Source organism: Petromyzon marinus, unplaced genomic scaffold (genome assembly GCF_048934315.1).
Source record: "Petromyzon marinus isolate PM22_M1 ecotype Great Lakes invasive population unplaced genomic scaffold, UKy_Petmar_22M1.pri1.0 PM_Scaffold_96, whole genome shotgun sequence".
NCBI lineage: Eukaryota > Metazoa > Chordata > Hyperoartia > Petromyzontiformes > Petromyzontidae > Petromyzon > Petromyzon marinus.
Window position 1 is genome coordinate 290,805 of NW_027423706.1, and position 14,813 is coordinate 305,617.

The following is a 14,813-nucleotide window of genomic DNA, read 5'->3' on the forward strand; positions in this document are numbered from 1 at the left end:
CAGTGAGACTACTCCCACACCAGTTAGACTCCTCCCCCACGCGTAGACTCCTCCCCCACGTGTAGACTCCTCCCCCACCCGTAGACTCCTCCCCCACCAGTGAGACTACTCCCACACCCGTAGACTCCTCCCCCACCAGTGAGACTACTCCCACACCAGTTAGACTCCTCCCCCACACGTAGACTCCTCCCCCACCAGTAGACTCCTCCCCCACCCGTAGACTCCTCCCCCACGTGTAGACTCCTCCCCCACGTGTAGACTCCTCCCCCACCAGTAGACTCCTCCTCCCCCACCAGTGAGACTCCTCCCCCACGAGTAGACTCCTCCCCCACCCGTAGACTTCTCCCCCACACGTAGACTCCTCCCCCACCAGTGAGACTACATCCCACACCAGTTAGACTCCTCCCCCACGCGTAGACTCCTCCCCCACGTGTAGACTCCTCCCCCACCCGTAGACTCCTCCCCCACCAGTGAGACTACTCCCACACCCGTAGACTCCTCCCCCACCAGTGAGACTACTCCCACACCAGTTAGACTCCTCCCCCACACGTAGACTCCTCCCCCACCAGTAGACTCCTCCCCCACCCGTAGACTCCTCCCCCACGTGTAGACTCCTCCCCCACGTGTAGACTCCTCCCCCACCAGTAGACTCCTCCTCCCCCACCAGTGAGACTCCTCCCCCACGCGTAGACTCCTCCTCCACGCGTAGACTCCTCCCCCACCCGTAGACTTCTCCCCCACCCGTAGACTCCTCCCCCACCAGTTAGACTCCTCCCGCACGCGTAGACTCCTCCCCCACACCTGATGATGACCGTTTGTGTTATGGTCGAAACGTCGTGATAATTTTTATTATTTTATATATATATTATTATTATTTTATTGCTTCCCTTCAACGTGACTTATATATTTTATTATTGTATTGTTTCCCTTCAACGTGACTTATATATTTTATTATTTTATTGTTTCCCTTCAACGTGGTGGTGACTTTACCGAAAGAGCTGAGAATATGAATTACTGCAGTCACGAAAGCTTTAAATAAAAATGTAACACGCAGTCACTCTAAGATGTTTTTCATGTTCGTGTTTTTGTGTTTGTGTTTGTTGAGGTTTCACCCCGATTCAAGAGCCGAATGGCTCACGGGGCTATACCCAAAATAAATAAACTGAACTGGACTGGGACGTTCGGGTTTATATATATAGGTTAAGGAGGGGGGAGGAGCCAGAAAGGGGGCGTGGTTAGGTGGGAGGGCTGAGTAAATCAAACCCCTTTAGTTATACTGCAGGGTGTTTCAGGGAGTGATGATGGACCTCAAACACATGCGGGTAAAACCCCTTTAGGTATACTGCAGGGTGTTTCAGGGAGTGATGGTGGACCTCAAACACATGCGGGTAAAACCCCTTTAGTTATACTGCAGGGTGTTTCAGGGAGTGATGGTGGACCTCATACACACGCGGGTAAAACCCCTTTAGTTATACTGCAGGGTGCTTCAGGGAGTGATGATGGTGGACCTCAAACACATGCGGGTAAAACCCCTTTAGTTATACCGCAGGGTGTTTCAGGGGGTGATGGTGAACCTCAAACACACGCGGGTAAAACCCCTTTAGTTATACTGCAGGGTGTTTCAGGGAGTGATGATGGTGGTGGACCTCAAACACATGCGGGTAAAACCCCTTTAGTTATACTGCAGGGTGTTTCAGGGAGTGATGGTGGACCTCAAACACATGTGGGTGAAACCCCTTTAGTTATACTGCAGGGTGTTTCAGGGAGTGATGGTGGACCTCAAACACATGCGGGTAAAACCCCTTTAGTTAAACTGCAGGGTGTTTCAGGGAGTGATGGTGGACCTCAAACACATGCGGGTAAAACCCCTTTAGTTATACTGCAGGGTGTTTCAGGGAGTGATGGTGGTGGACCTCAAACACACGCGGGTAAAACCCCTTTAGTTATACTGCAGGGTGTTTCAGGGAGTGATGGTGGTGGTGGTGGACCTCAAAGACACGCGGGTAAAACCCCTTTAGTTACACTGCAGGGTGTTTCAGGGAGTGATGGTGGACCTCAAACACATGCGGGTAAAACCCCTTTAATTATACTGCAGGGTGTTTCAGGGAGTGATGGTGGACCTCAAACACATGTGGGTAAAACCCCTTTAGTTATACTGCAGGGTGTTTCAGGGAGTGGTGGTTGTGGACCTCACACACGCGGGTAAAACCCCTTTAGTTATACTGCAGGGTGTCGCTCAAATTTGAAACCATCCCCTCGGTTGCAGTTGCGTCTGTGTTTGTAAATACTGCATGGCCTCGTGGACAAATCTCTGATGATAACCGATAGGTTTGTAGAGCACTTTGGTGATATTGGAGAAAACTAGATCGTGATCACCCACAGCTGCAGCTGTGGTCAAGCCAAGGGTCTCTACGAGTGGAGTCTATGGGTCTCTGTGAGTGGAGTGGAGTCTATGGGTCTCTGTGAGTGGAGTATATGGGTCTCTGTGAGTGAGTGAAGTCTATGGGTCTCTGTGAGCGGAGTCTATGGGTCTCTGTGAGTGGAGTGGAGTCTATGGGTCTCTGTGAGTGGAGTGGAGTCTATGGGTCTCTGTGAGTGGAGTGGAGTCTATGGGTCTCTGTGAGTGAGTGGAGTCTATGGGTCTCTGTGAGTGAGTGAAGTCTATGGGTCTCTATGAGTGGAGTCTATGGGTCTCTGTGAGTGGAGTGGAGTCTATGGGTCTCTGTGATTGAGTGGAGTCTATGGGTCTCTGTGAGTGGAGTGGAGTCTATGGGTCTCTGTGAGTGGAGTATATGGGTCTCTGTGAGTGAGTGAAGTCTATGGGTCTCTGTGAGCGGAGTCTATGGGTCTCTGTGAATGGAGTGGAGTCTATGGGTCTCTGTGAGTGGAGTGGAGTCTATGGGTCTCTGTGATTGAGTGGAGTCTATGGGTCTCTGTGAGTGGAGTGGAGTCTATGGGTCTCTGTGAGTGGAGTGGAGTCTATGGGTCTCTGTGAGTGGAGTCTATGGGTCTCTGTGAGTGAGTGAAGTCTATGGGTCTCTGTGAGCGGAGTCTATGGGTCTCTGTGAGTGGAGTCTATGGGTCTCTGTGATTGAGTGGAGTCTATGGGTCTCTGTGAGTGGAGTGGAGTCTATGGGTCTCTGTGAGTGGAGTGGAGTCTATGGGTCTCTGTGAGTGGAGTGGAGTCTATGGGTCTCTGTGAGTGGAGTGGAGTCTATGGGTCTCTGTGAGTGGAGTGGAGTCTATGGGTCTCTGTGAGTGAGTGGAGTCTATGGGTCTCTATGAGTGAGTGGAGTCTATGGGTCTCTGTGAGTGAGTGAAGTCTATGGGTCTCTATGAGTGGAGTCTATGGGTCTCTGTGAGTGGAGTCTAAGGGTCTCTGTGAGTGGAGTCTATGGGTCTCTGTGAGTGGAGTGGAGTCTATGGGTCTCTGTGAGTGGAGTGGAGTCTATGGGTCTCTGTGAGTGGAGTGGAGTCTATGGGTCTCTGTGAGTGGAGTCTATGGGTCTCTGTGAGTGAGTGAAGTCTATGGGTCTCTGTGAGCGGAGTCTATGGGTCTCTGTGAGTGGAGTCTATGGGTCTCTGTGAGTGAGTGGAGTCTATGGGTCTCTGTGATTGAGTGGAGTCTATGGGTCTCTGTGAGTGGAGTGGAGTCTATGGGTCTCTGTGAGTGGAGTGGAGTCTATGGGTCTCTGTGAGTGGAGTGGAGTCTATGGGTCTCTGTGAGTGGAGTGGAGTCTATGGGTCTCTGTGAGTGGAGTGGAGTCTATGGGTCTCTATGAGTGAGTGGAGTCTATGGGTCTCTGTGAGTGAGTGAAGTCTATGGGTCTCTATGAGTGGAGTCTATGGGTCTCTGTGAGTGGAGTCTAAGGGTCTCTGTGAGTGGAGTCTATGGGTCTCTGTGAGTGGAGTGGAGTCTATGGGTCTCTGTGAGTGGAGTCTATGGGTCTCTGTGAGTGGAGTCTATGGGTCTCTGTGAGTGGAGTGGAGTCTATGGGTCTCTGTGAGTGAGTGGAGTCTATGGGTCTGTGAGTGGAGTCTATGGGTCTCTGTGAGTGGAGTGGAGTCTATGGGTCTCTGTGAGTGAGTGGAGTCTATGGGTCTCTACGAGTGAAGTCTATGGGTCTCTGTGAGTGAGTGGAGTCTATGGGTCTCTGTGAGTGGAGTGGAGTCTATGGGTCTCTGTGAGTGGAGTCTATGGGTCTCTGTGAGTGAGTGGAGTCTATGGGTCTCTGTGAATGAGTGAAGTCTATGGGTCTCTATGAGTGGGTCTATGGGTCTCTGTGAGTGGAGTGGAGTCTATGGGTCTCTGTGAGTGGAGTGGAGTCTATGGGTCTGTGAGTGGAGTCTATGGGTCTCTGTGAGTGGAGTGGAGTCTATGGGTCTCTGTGAGTGGAGTGGAGTCTATGGGTTTCTACGAGTGAAGTCTATGGGTCTCTGTGAGTGAGTGGAGTCTATGGGTCTCTGTGAGTGGAGTCTATGGGTCTCTGTGAGCGGAGTCTATGGGTCTCTGTGAGTGGAGTGGAGTCTATGGGTCTCTGTGAGTGAGTGGAGTCTATGGGTCTCTATGAGTGGAGTCTATGGATCTCTGTGAGTGGAGTCTATGGGTCTCTATGAGTGGAGTCTATGGGTCTCTATGGGTGAGTGAAGTCTATGGGTCTCTATGAGTGAGTGAAGTCTATGGGTCTCTATGAGTGGAGTCTATGGGTCTCTGTGAGTGAGTGGAGTCTATGGGTCTCTGTGAGTGAAGTCTATGGGTCTCTATGAGTGGAGTCTATGGGTCTCTGTGAGTGAGTGGAGTCTATGGGTCTCTGTGAGTGGAGTCTATGGGTCTCTGTGAGTGGAGTCTATGGGTCTCTGTGAGTGAAGTCTATGGGTCTCTATGAGTGGAGTCTATGGGTCTCTGTGAGTGAGTGGAGTCTATGGGTCTCTGTGAGTGGAGTCTATGGGTCTCTATGAGTGGAGTCTATGGGTCTCTGTGAGTGAGTGGAGTCTATGGGTCTCTGTGAGTGAGTGGAGTCTATGGGTCTCTGTGAGTGAGTGAAGTCTATGGGTCTCTATGAGTGGAGTCTATGGGTTTCTATGAGTGGAGTCTATGGGTCTCTGTGAGTGAGTGGAGTCTATGGGTCTCTGTGATTGAGTGGAGTCTATGGGTCTCTGTGAGTGGAGTGGAGTCTATGGGTCTCTGTGAGTGGAGTGGAGTCTATGGGTCTCTGTGAGTGGAGTGGAGTCTATGGGTCTCTGTGAGTGGAGTGGAGTCTATGGGTCTCTGTGAGTGGAGTGGAGTCTATGGGTCTCTGTGAGTGGAGTGGAGTCTATGGGTCTCTATGAGTGGAGTCTATGGGTCTCTGTGAGTGAGTGGAGTCTATGGGTCTCTGTGAGTGGAGTCTATGGGTCTCTGTGAGTGGAGTGGAGTCTATGGGTCTCTGTGAGTGGAGTGGAGTCTATGGGTCTCTGTGAGTGGAGTCTATGGGTCTCTGTGAGTGGAGTCTATGGGTCTCTGTGAGTGAGTGGAGTCTATGGGTCTCTATGAGTGGAGTCTATGGGTCTCTGTGAGTGGAGTGGAGTCTATGGGTCTCTGTGAGTGGAGTGGAGTCTATGGGTCTCTGTGAGTGAGTGGAGTCTATGGGTCTCTATGAGTGAGTGGAGTCTATGGGTCTCTGTGAGTGAGTGAAGTCTATGGGTCTCTATGAGTGGAGTCTATGGGTCTCTGTGAGTGGAGTCTAAGGGTCTCTGTGAGTGGAGTCTATGGGTCTCTGTGAGTGGAGTGGAGTCTATGGGTCTCTGTGAGTGGAGTCTATGGGTCTCTGTGAGTGGAGTCTATGGGTCTCTGTGAGTGGAGTCTATGGGTCTCTGTGAGTGGAGTGGAGTCTATGGGTCTCTGTGAGTGAGTGGAGTCTATGGGTCTGTGAGTGGAGTCTATGGGTCTCTGTGAGTGGAGTGGAGTCTATGGGTCTCTGTGAGTGGAGTCTATGGGTCTCTGTGAGTGGAGTCTATGGGTCTCTGTGAGTGGAGTCTATGGGTCTCTGTGAGTGGAGTGGAGTCTATGGGTCTCTGTGAGTGAGTGGAGTCTATGGGTCTGTGAGTGGAGTCTATGGGTCTCTGTGAGTGGAGTGGAGTCTATGGGTCTCTGTGAGTGAGTGGAGTCTATGGGTCTCTACGAGTGAAGTCTATGGGTCTCTGTGAGTGAGTGGAGTCTATGGGTCTCTATGAGTGGAGTCTATGGGTCTCTATGAGTGGAGTCTATGGGTCTCTATGAGTGGAGTCTATGGGTCTCTATGACTTAGTGGTGTCTATGGGTCTCTATGACTGAGTGGAGTCTATGGGTCTCTATGAGTGGAGTCTATAGGTCTCTATAAGTGGAGTCTATGGGTCTCTATGAGTGGAGTCTATGTGTCGCTATGAGTGAGTGGAGTCTATGGGTCTCTATGAGTGAGTGGAGTCTATGGGTCTCTATGAGTGGAGTCTATGTGTCTCTATGAGTGGAGTCTATGGGTCTCTATGAGTGAGTGGAGTCTATGGGTCTCTGTGAGTGAGTGGAGTCTATGGGTCTCTATGAGTGGAGTCTATGGGTCTCTGTGAGTGAGTGGAGTCTATGGGTCTCTATGAGTGGAGTCTATGTGTCTCTATGAGTGGAGTCTATGGGTCTCCAAGTTTCGACACCAGACAGTGGAGTTTACAGCATTTTATTGGTTACAAAACGTACAAAAATACAAGTTGCATATAAGTCATCAACATCATCACTACCATCATCATCACCACCATCAACATCATCACTACCATCATCATCACCACCATCAACATCATCACCACCATCATCATCACCACCATCATCACCAACATCATCATCACCACCATCACCACCACCATCACAATCATCATCACTAACATCATCACCACCAGCTGTACACACAGCTGGTGTAGTGTCACCTGCTGTAGTAGTGTCACTACAGCTGTTGTAGTGTCACCTGCTGTAGTAGTGTCACTATTACAGCTGTAGTAGTGTCACCTCCTGTAGTAGTGTCACCTGCTGTAGTAGTGTTCAATACAGCTGTAGTAGTGTCACTACAGCTGTAGTAGTGTTAACTACTACAGCTGTAGTAGTGTCACCTGCTGTAGTAGTGTTAACTACTACAGCTGTAGTAGTGTTCACTACAGCTGTAGTAGTGTCACTACAGCTGTAGTAGTGTCACTACAGCTGTAGTAGTGTCACCTGCTGTAGTAGTGTCACTACAGCTGTAGTAGTGTCACTACAGCTGTAGTAGTGTCACTACAGCTGTAGTAGTGTCACTACAGCTGTAGTAGTGTCACTACAGCTGTAGTAGTGTCACTACAGCTGTAGTAGTGTTAACTACTACAGCTGTAGTAGTGTCACCTGCTGTAGTAGTGTTAACTACTACAGCTGTAGTAGTGTCACTACAGCTGTAGTAGTGTCACTACAGCTGTAGTAGTGTTAACTACTACAGCTGTAGTAGTGTCACCTGCTGTAGTAGTGTCACCTGCTGTAGTAGTGTCACTACAGCTGTAGAAGTGTCACTACTACAGCTGTAGTAGTGTCACTACAGCTGTAGTAGTGTCACTACAGCTGTAGTAGTGTCACTACAGCTGTAGTAGTATCACTACAGCTGTAGTAGTGTCACTACAGCTGTAGTAGTGTCACTACAGCTGTAGTAGTGTCACTACAGCTGTAGTAGTGTTAACTACAGCTGTAGTAGTGTCACTACTACAGCTGTAGTAGTGTTCACTACAGCTGTAGTAGTGTTAACTACAGCTGTAGTAGTGTCACTACTACAGCTGTAGTAGTGTCACCTGCTGTAGTAGTGTCACTACAGCTCTAGTAGTGTCACCTGCTGTAGTAGTGTCACTACAGCTGTAGTAGTGTCACTACAACAGCTGTAGTAGTGTCACTACATCTGTAGTAGTGTCACCTGCTGTAGTAGTGTCACTACAGCTGTAGTAGTGTCACTACAGCTGTAGTAGTGTTAACTACAGCTGTAGTAGTGTCACTACTACAGCTGTAGTAGTGTTACTACAGCTGTAGTAGTGTCACCTGCTGTAGTAGTGTCACTACAGCTGTAGTAGTGTCACCTGTTGTAGTAGTGTTCACTACAGCTGTAGTAGTGTTAACTACAGCTGTAGTAGTGTTAACTACATCTGTAGTAGTGTCACCTGCTGTAGTAGTGTCACTACAGCTGTAGTAGTGTCACCTGCTGTAGTAGTGTCACTACAGCTGTAGTAGTGTCACCTGTTGTAGTAGTGTTCACTACAGCTGTAGTAGTGTCACTACAGCTGTAGTAGTGTTCACTACAGCTGTAGTAGTGTTCACTACAGCTGTAGTAGTGTCACTACAGCTGTAATAGTGTCACTACAGCTGTAGTAGTGTCACTACTACAGCTGTAGTAGTGTCACTACAGCTGTAGTAGTGTTAACTACAGCTGTAGTAGTGTCACTACAGCTGTAGTAGTGTCACCTGCTGTAGTAGTGTCACTACAGCTGTAGTAGTGTTAACTACAGCTGTAGTAGTGTTAACTACATCTGTAGTAGTGTCACCTGCTGTAGTAGTGTTCACTACAGCTGTAGTAGTGTTAACTACAGCTGTAGTAGTGTCACTACAGCTGTAGTAGTGTCACCTGCTGTAGTAGTGTCACTACAGCTGTAGTAGTGTTAACTACAGCTGTAGTAGTGTCACTACAGCTGTAGTAGTGTCACCTGCTGTAGTAGTGTCACCTGCTGTAGTAGTGTCACCTGCTGTAGTAGTGACACTACTACAGCTGTAGTAGTGTCACTACAGCTGTAGTAGTGTTCACTACAGCTGTAGTAGTGTCACTACAGCTGTAGTAGTGTCACCTGCTGTAGTAGTGTCACTACAGCTGTAGTAGTGTCACTACAGCTGTAGTAGTGTTAACTACTACAGCTGTAGTAGTGTCACCTGCTGTAGTAGTGTCACTACAGCTGTAATAGTGTCACTACAGCTGTAGTGACACTACTACAGCTGTAGTAGTGTCACTACAGCTGTAGTAGTGTCACTACTACAGCTGTAGTAGTGTCACTACAGCTGTAGTAGTGTCACTACAGCTGTAGTAGTGTCACCTGCTGTACACACAGCTGTAGTTTAGTCTCAGTGATGTCAGTAAAGGTTCCTCTATGTAACTGTGTCTCCATGTGTCTGTGTGTCTCTGTGTCTCTCTGTGTCTCTCTGTGTGTCTCTGTGTGTCTCTGTGTGTCTCGGTGTCTCGGTGTGTAACTCTGTGTGTCTCTGTGTCTCTCTGTGTGTCTCTGTGTGTCTCTGTGTGTCTCTGTGTCTCTCTGTGTGTCTCTCTCTGTGTGTCTCTCTGTGTGTCTCGGTGTGTAAATCTGTGTCTCACTGTGTCTCTCTGTGTCTCTGTCTCTTGTCTCTCTGTGTGTCTCTGTGTCTCTCTGTATCTCTTGTCTCTGTATGTCTCTGTGTCTCTGTCTCTCTGTGTGTCTCTGTATGTCTGTGTGTGTCTCTGTGTCTCTTGTCTCTCTCTGTGTGTCACTGTGTCTCTCTGTATGTCTCTGTGTGTCTCTGTGTCTCTCTGTGTGTCTGTATGTCTCTGTGTGTCTCTGTGTGTCTCTGTGTGTCTCTGTGTGTCTCTGTATGTCTCTGTATGTCTGTGTGTGTCTCTGTCTCTTGTCTCTCTCTGTGTGTCACTGTGTCTCTCTGTATGTCTCTGTGTGTCTGTGTCTCTCTGTGTGTCTGTATGTCTCTGTGTGTCTCTGTGTGTCTCTGTATGTCTCTGTATGTCTGTGTGTGTCTCTGTCTCTTGTCTCTCTGTGTGTGTCACTGTGTCTCTCTGTATGTCTCTGTGTGTCTCTGTGTCTCTCTGTGTGTCTGTATGTCTCTGTGTGTCTCTGTATGTCTCTGTGTGTCTCTGTATGTCTCTGTATGTCTCTGTGTGTCTCTGTCTCTCTCTGTGTCTCTCTGTGTCTCCATGTGTAACTGTGTGTGTCTCTGTTTAACTCTGTACATCATAGGCGGTGCTGCTAACTCGCTACTAACACTGCACTTGCCCCGACAGCCCTGCTGGAGGCTACCTGGGGGAGCTTTGTCTGTGTGTACATCACAGGTGGTGGTGATGGTGGTGGTGGACCACATTCCCACTGCCCCCCACCACTGCCCCCCACCACTGCCGCCCACCACTGCCCCCCACCACTGCCTGTACAAGATAACCCACGTGGATTCGTCCTCTCTTTGATTCACTGCTGATGATGATGCTGATGATGATGATGCTGTTACTGCTGATGAAGCTGTTACTGCTGATGCTGATACTGCTGCTGATGAAGAAGCTGTTACTGCTGATGATGCTGTTAGTGCTGATGATGATGATGCTGTTACTGCTGATGATGCTGTTACTGCTGATGATGCTGTTACTGCTGATGATGCTGTTACTGCTGATGATGATGAAGCTGTTACTGCTGATGATGATGATGCTGTTACTGCTGCTGATGATGATGCTGATGATGATGAAGCTGTTACTGCTGATGATGCTGTTACTGCTGATGATGCTGTTACTGCTGATGATGCTGTTACTGCTGATGATGATGAAGCTGTTACTGCTGATGATGCTGTTACTGCTGATGATGAAGCTGTTACTGCTGATGATGATGAAGCTGTTACTGCTGCTGATGCTGATGCTGATGATGATGAAGCTGTTACTGCTGCTGATGCTGTTACTGCTGATGATGATGAAGCTGTTACTGCTGATGAAGCTGTTACTGCTGATGAAGCTGTTACTGCTGATGATGATGAAGCTGTTACTGCTGATGATGATGATGCTGTTACTGCTGCTGATGATGAAGCTGTTACTGCTGATGATGATGAAGCTGTTACTGCTGATGATGATGAAGCTGTTACTGCTGCTGCTGATGATGCTGTTACTGCTGATGATGCTGTTACTGCTGCTGCTGATGATGCTGTTACTGCTGATGATGATGATGCTGTTACTGCTGATGATGATGCTGTTACTGCTGATGCTGATACTGCTGCTGATGATGACGCTGTTACTGCTGATGATGACGCTGTAACTGCTGATGATGATGCTGCTGATGACGCTGTTACTGCTGATGATGCTGTTACTGCTGCTGATGATGCTGTTACTGCTGATGATGCTGTTACTGCTGATGATGATGAAGCTGTTACTGCTGATGAAGCTGTTACTGCTGATGATGATGCTGTTACTGCTGATGATGATGCTGATGATGATGCTGTTACTGCTGATGATGCTGTTACTGCTGATGATGATGAAGCTGTTACTGCTGCTGATGATGCTGTTACTGCTGCTGATGATGATGTAGCTGATGATGATGATGTAGCTGATGATGATGATGTAGCTGATGATGATGTAGCGGATGATGACGATGTAGCTGATGATGATGCTGTTGCTGCTGATGATGCTGTTACTGCTGATAATGATGCTGTTACTGCTGATGATGCTGTTACTGCTGATGAAGCTGATGAAGCTGTTACTAATGATGATACTGCTGCTAATGATGATGCTGATGATGATACTGCAATGATGATGCTGATGATGATACTGCTATTGATGATGCTGATGATGATGCTGATGATGATGCTGCTATTGATGATGCTGATGATACTGCTGCTATTGATGATGCTGATGATGATGCTGCTGCTGCTACTACTAATAATATTGCTCCAGATGCTGCTACTGACGATACTGATGATGTAGCTGATGATGATGTAGCTGATGATGATGATGTAGCTGATGATCATGATGATGTAGCTGATGATGATGTAGCTGATGATGATATAGCTGATGATGTAGCTGATGATGATGCTGCTACTGAAGATACTGATGATGATGTAGCTGATGATGATGTAGCTGATGATGATGTAGCTGATGATGCTGTAGCTGATGATGATGTAGCTGATGATGCTGTAGCTGATGATGATCATGTAGCTGATGATGATCATGTAGCTGATCATGATCATGTAGCTGATCATGATCATGTAGCTGATGATGATGATGTAGCTGATGATGATGATGTAGCTGATGATGATGATGTAGCTGATGATGATGTAGCTGATGTAGCTGATGATGATGTAGCTGATGATGTAGCTGATGATAATGATGTAGCTGATGATGATGTAGCTGATGATGTAGCTGATGATGATGATGTAGATGATGATGTAGCTGCTGCTGATGATGATGTAGCTGATGATGATGTAGCTGATGATGATGTAGCTGATGATGATGATGTAGCTGATGATGATGATGTAGCTGATGATGATGATGTAGCTGATGATGATGTAGCTGCTGATGATGATGTAGCTGATGATGATGATGTAGCTGATGATGATGATGTAGCTGATGATGACGTAGCTGATGATGATGATGTAGCTGATGATGATGTAGCTGCTGATGATGATGTAGCTGCTGATGATGATGTAGCTGATGATGATGATGATGTAGCTGATGATGATGTAGGTGATGATGATGTAGCTGATGATGATGATGTAGCTGATGATGATGTAGCTGATGATGATGCTGATGATGATGTAGCTGATGATGATGATGCTGATGATGATGTAGCTGATGATGATGTAGCTGATGATGATGTAGCTGATGATGACAATGTAGCTGATGATGATGTAGCTGATGATGATGATGATGTAGCTGTCTCCATGTGAGTTGTGGAGGTTTGAGAGAATGCCAACATACCATCAATATACCATCAACATACCATCAATACACCATCAACATACCATCAAAATCCCATCAGGATATCAACATACCGTCAATATACCATCAACATACCATCAAAATCCCATCAGGATATCAACATACCATCAACATACCATCAGGATATCAACATACCATCAATATACCATCAACATACCATCAGGATATCAACATACCGTCAATATACCATCAACATACCATCAAAATCCCATCAGGATATCAACATACCGTCAAAACTCCCGTTAAGATACCAAAAATAAACCATCAAGACCCTCCCCCACCCCCCATCAAGACCCTCCCAAGATCCCATCAAAAATACCATAAAGATCCCACCGTGACCACCACCACCATCATCATCACCACCTTCACCACCATGACCATCATCACCACCACCACCGTGACCACCACCACCACCATCATCACCACCTTCACCATCATCACCACCTTCACCATCACCACCATCACCACCATGACCATCATCACCACCTTCACCATCACCACCATCACCACCACTACCACCACCAACATCACCTTCATCACCACCACCATCACCACCATCACCACCTTTACCATCACCACCATCATCACCACCACCACCATCACCACCATCACCACCATCATCATCACCACCACCACCACCAAAGTCCCATCACAGATTATCACAACAATCTCAGAGACGTTGTCCCCCATCACCGAGGAGGGGGGGGAGTGTGGGCAAGAGAGAAAGGATCTTGAACTGGTTCCTGCAGATGTCTGCAGATCAACGGCGAGAGAGAGGATCTTGAGCAGGAGACTGAGATCCATCTTAGGAGATCACTCGGTCTCAACTGAGGCTCCCAGAGGACTCCCTGTGGATCACGAACTGGTTCCTGCAGATGTTCGGAGATCAACGGCGAGAGAGAGGATCTTAAAGGAGACTGAGATCCATCTTAGGAGATCACTCGGTCTCAACTGAGGCTCCCAGAGGACTCCCTGTGGATCACGAACTGATTCCTGGAGATGTTCGGAGATCAACGGCGAGAGAGAGGATCTTAAAGGAGACTGAGATCCATCTTAGGAGATCACTCGGTCCAAACTGAGGCTCCCAGAGGACTCCCTGTGGATCACAAACTGGTTCCTGCAGATGTTCGGAGATCAACAGTGAGAGAGAGGATCTTGAGAAGGAGAACGAGATCGGAGATCGGGTCCTCCCGAGTAGGCCTCTGAGCAGTACCTTAGACGGAGGAGGATCTTGCCAAGAGGTCTTGAGGGGGTCTTAAGGAGATCTTGAGGAGGTCCAGGAGGTGTCGGTCTTGAGGCGGTCTAGGAGGTGTGATGCTGTCACTCGTGTGAAGAGATTAGTCAGTCACTCACTCACCCTCTCCACCACCCCACACCTCACCATCACCACCACCACCTCCACCTCCACCACCAACTCCTCCACCTCCTCCACCAACTCCTCAACCTCCTCCACCTCCTCCATCAACATCTCTCACTCAGTGCTGTAAATGTTCAGGGCGTCCACCTCCTCCACCACCTCCATCACCTCTCAGTTCCGTAGATGTCCAGGGTGTCCTCCTTCACCTCCATCTCCACCACCTCTGCTCACTCGGTGTGATGGGTGTTCAGTGTCCTCCATCTCCACCACCATCCACCACCTCCATCTCCACCTCCTCCACCTCCACCATCTCCTCCATCTCTGCTCACTCGGTGTGATGGATGCTCAGTGTCCTCCACCATCCACCACCATCCACCACCTCCTCCTCCATCTCCACCTCCTCCTCCATCTCCACCTCCTCCATCTCCACCTCCTCCACCTCCTCCTCCACCTCCTCCTCCACCTCCTCCTCCACCTCCTCCTCCACCTCCTCCTCCACCTCCTCCACCTCTGCTCACTCGGTGTGATGGATGATGAATGTCCTCCATCTCCACCACCATCCACCACCTCCATCTCCACCACCTCCATCTCCACCTCCTCCACCACCACCACCTCCTCCATCTCCACCTCCTCCTCCACCTCCTCCTCCTCAATCTCCACCTCCTCCTCCACCACCTTTGCTCACTCGGTGTGATGGATGTTCAGTGTCCTCCATCTCCACCACCATCCAC

The 14,813-nt window shown here is 48.6% G+C and overlaps 1 long non-coding RNA gene across 1 annotated transcript; it reads right to left on the reverse strand.

Annotated features, from left to right (window-relative positions):
- Window positions 1–6,670: 6,670 nt before the first annotated feature.
- On the reverse strand, window positions 6,671–10,141 carry LOC142923959 (uncharacterized). Its single transcript, XR_012941032.1, has 5 exons — window positions 8,988–10,141; window positions 8,265–8,745; window positions 7,621–8,207; window positions 7,312–7,499; window positions 6,671–7,110 (listed from the first exon to the last, which is right to left on the reverse strand). It is a non-coding gene; the product is annotated as an uncharacterized LOC142923959 (long non-coding RNA).
- Window positions 10,142–14,813: the final 4,672 nt, after the last annotated feature.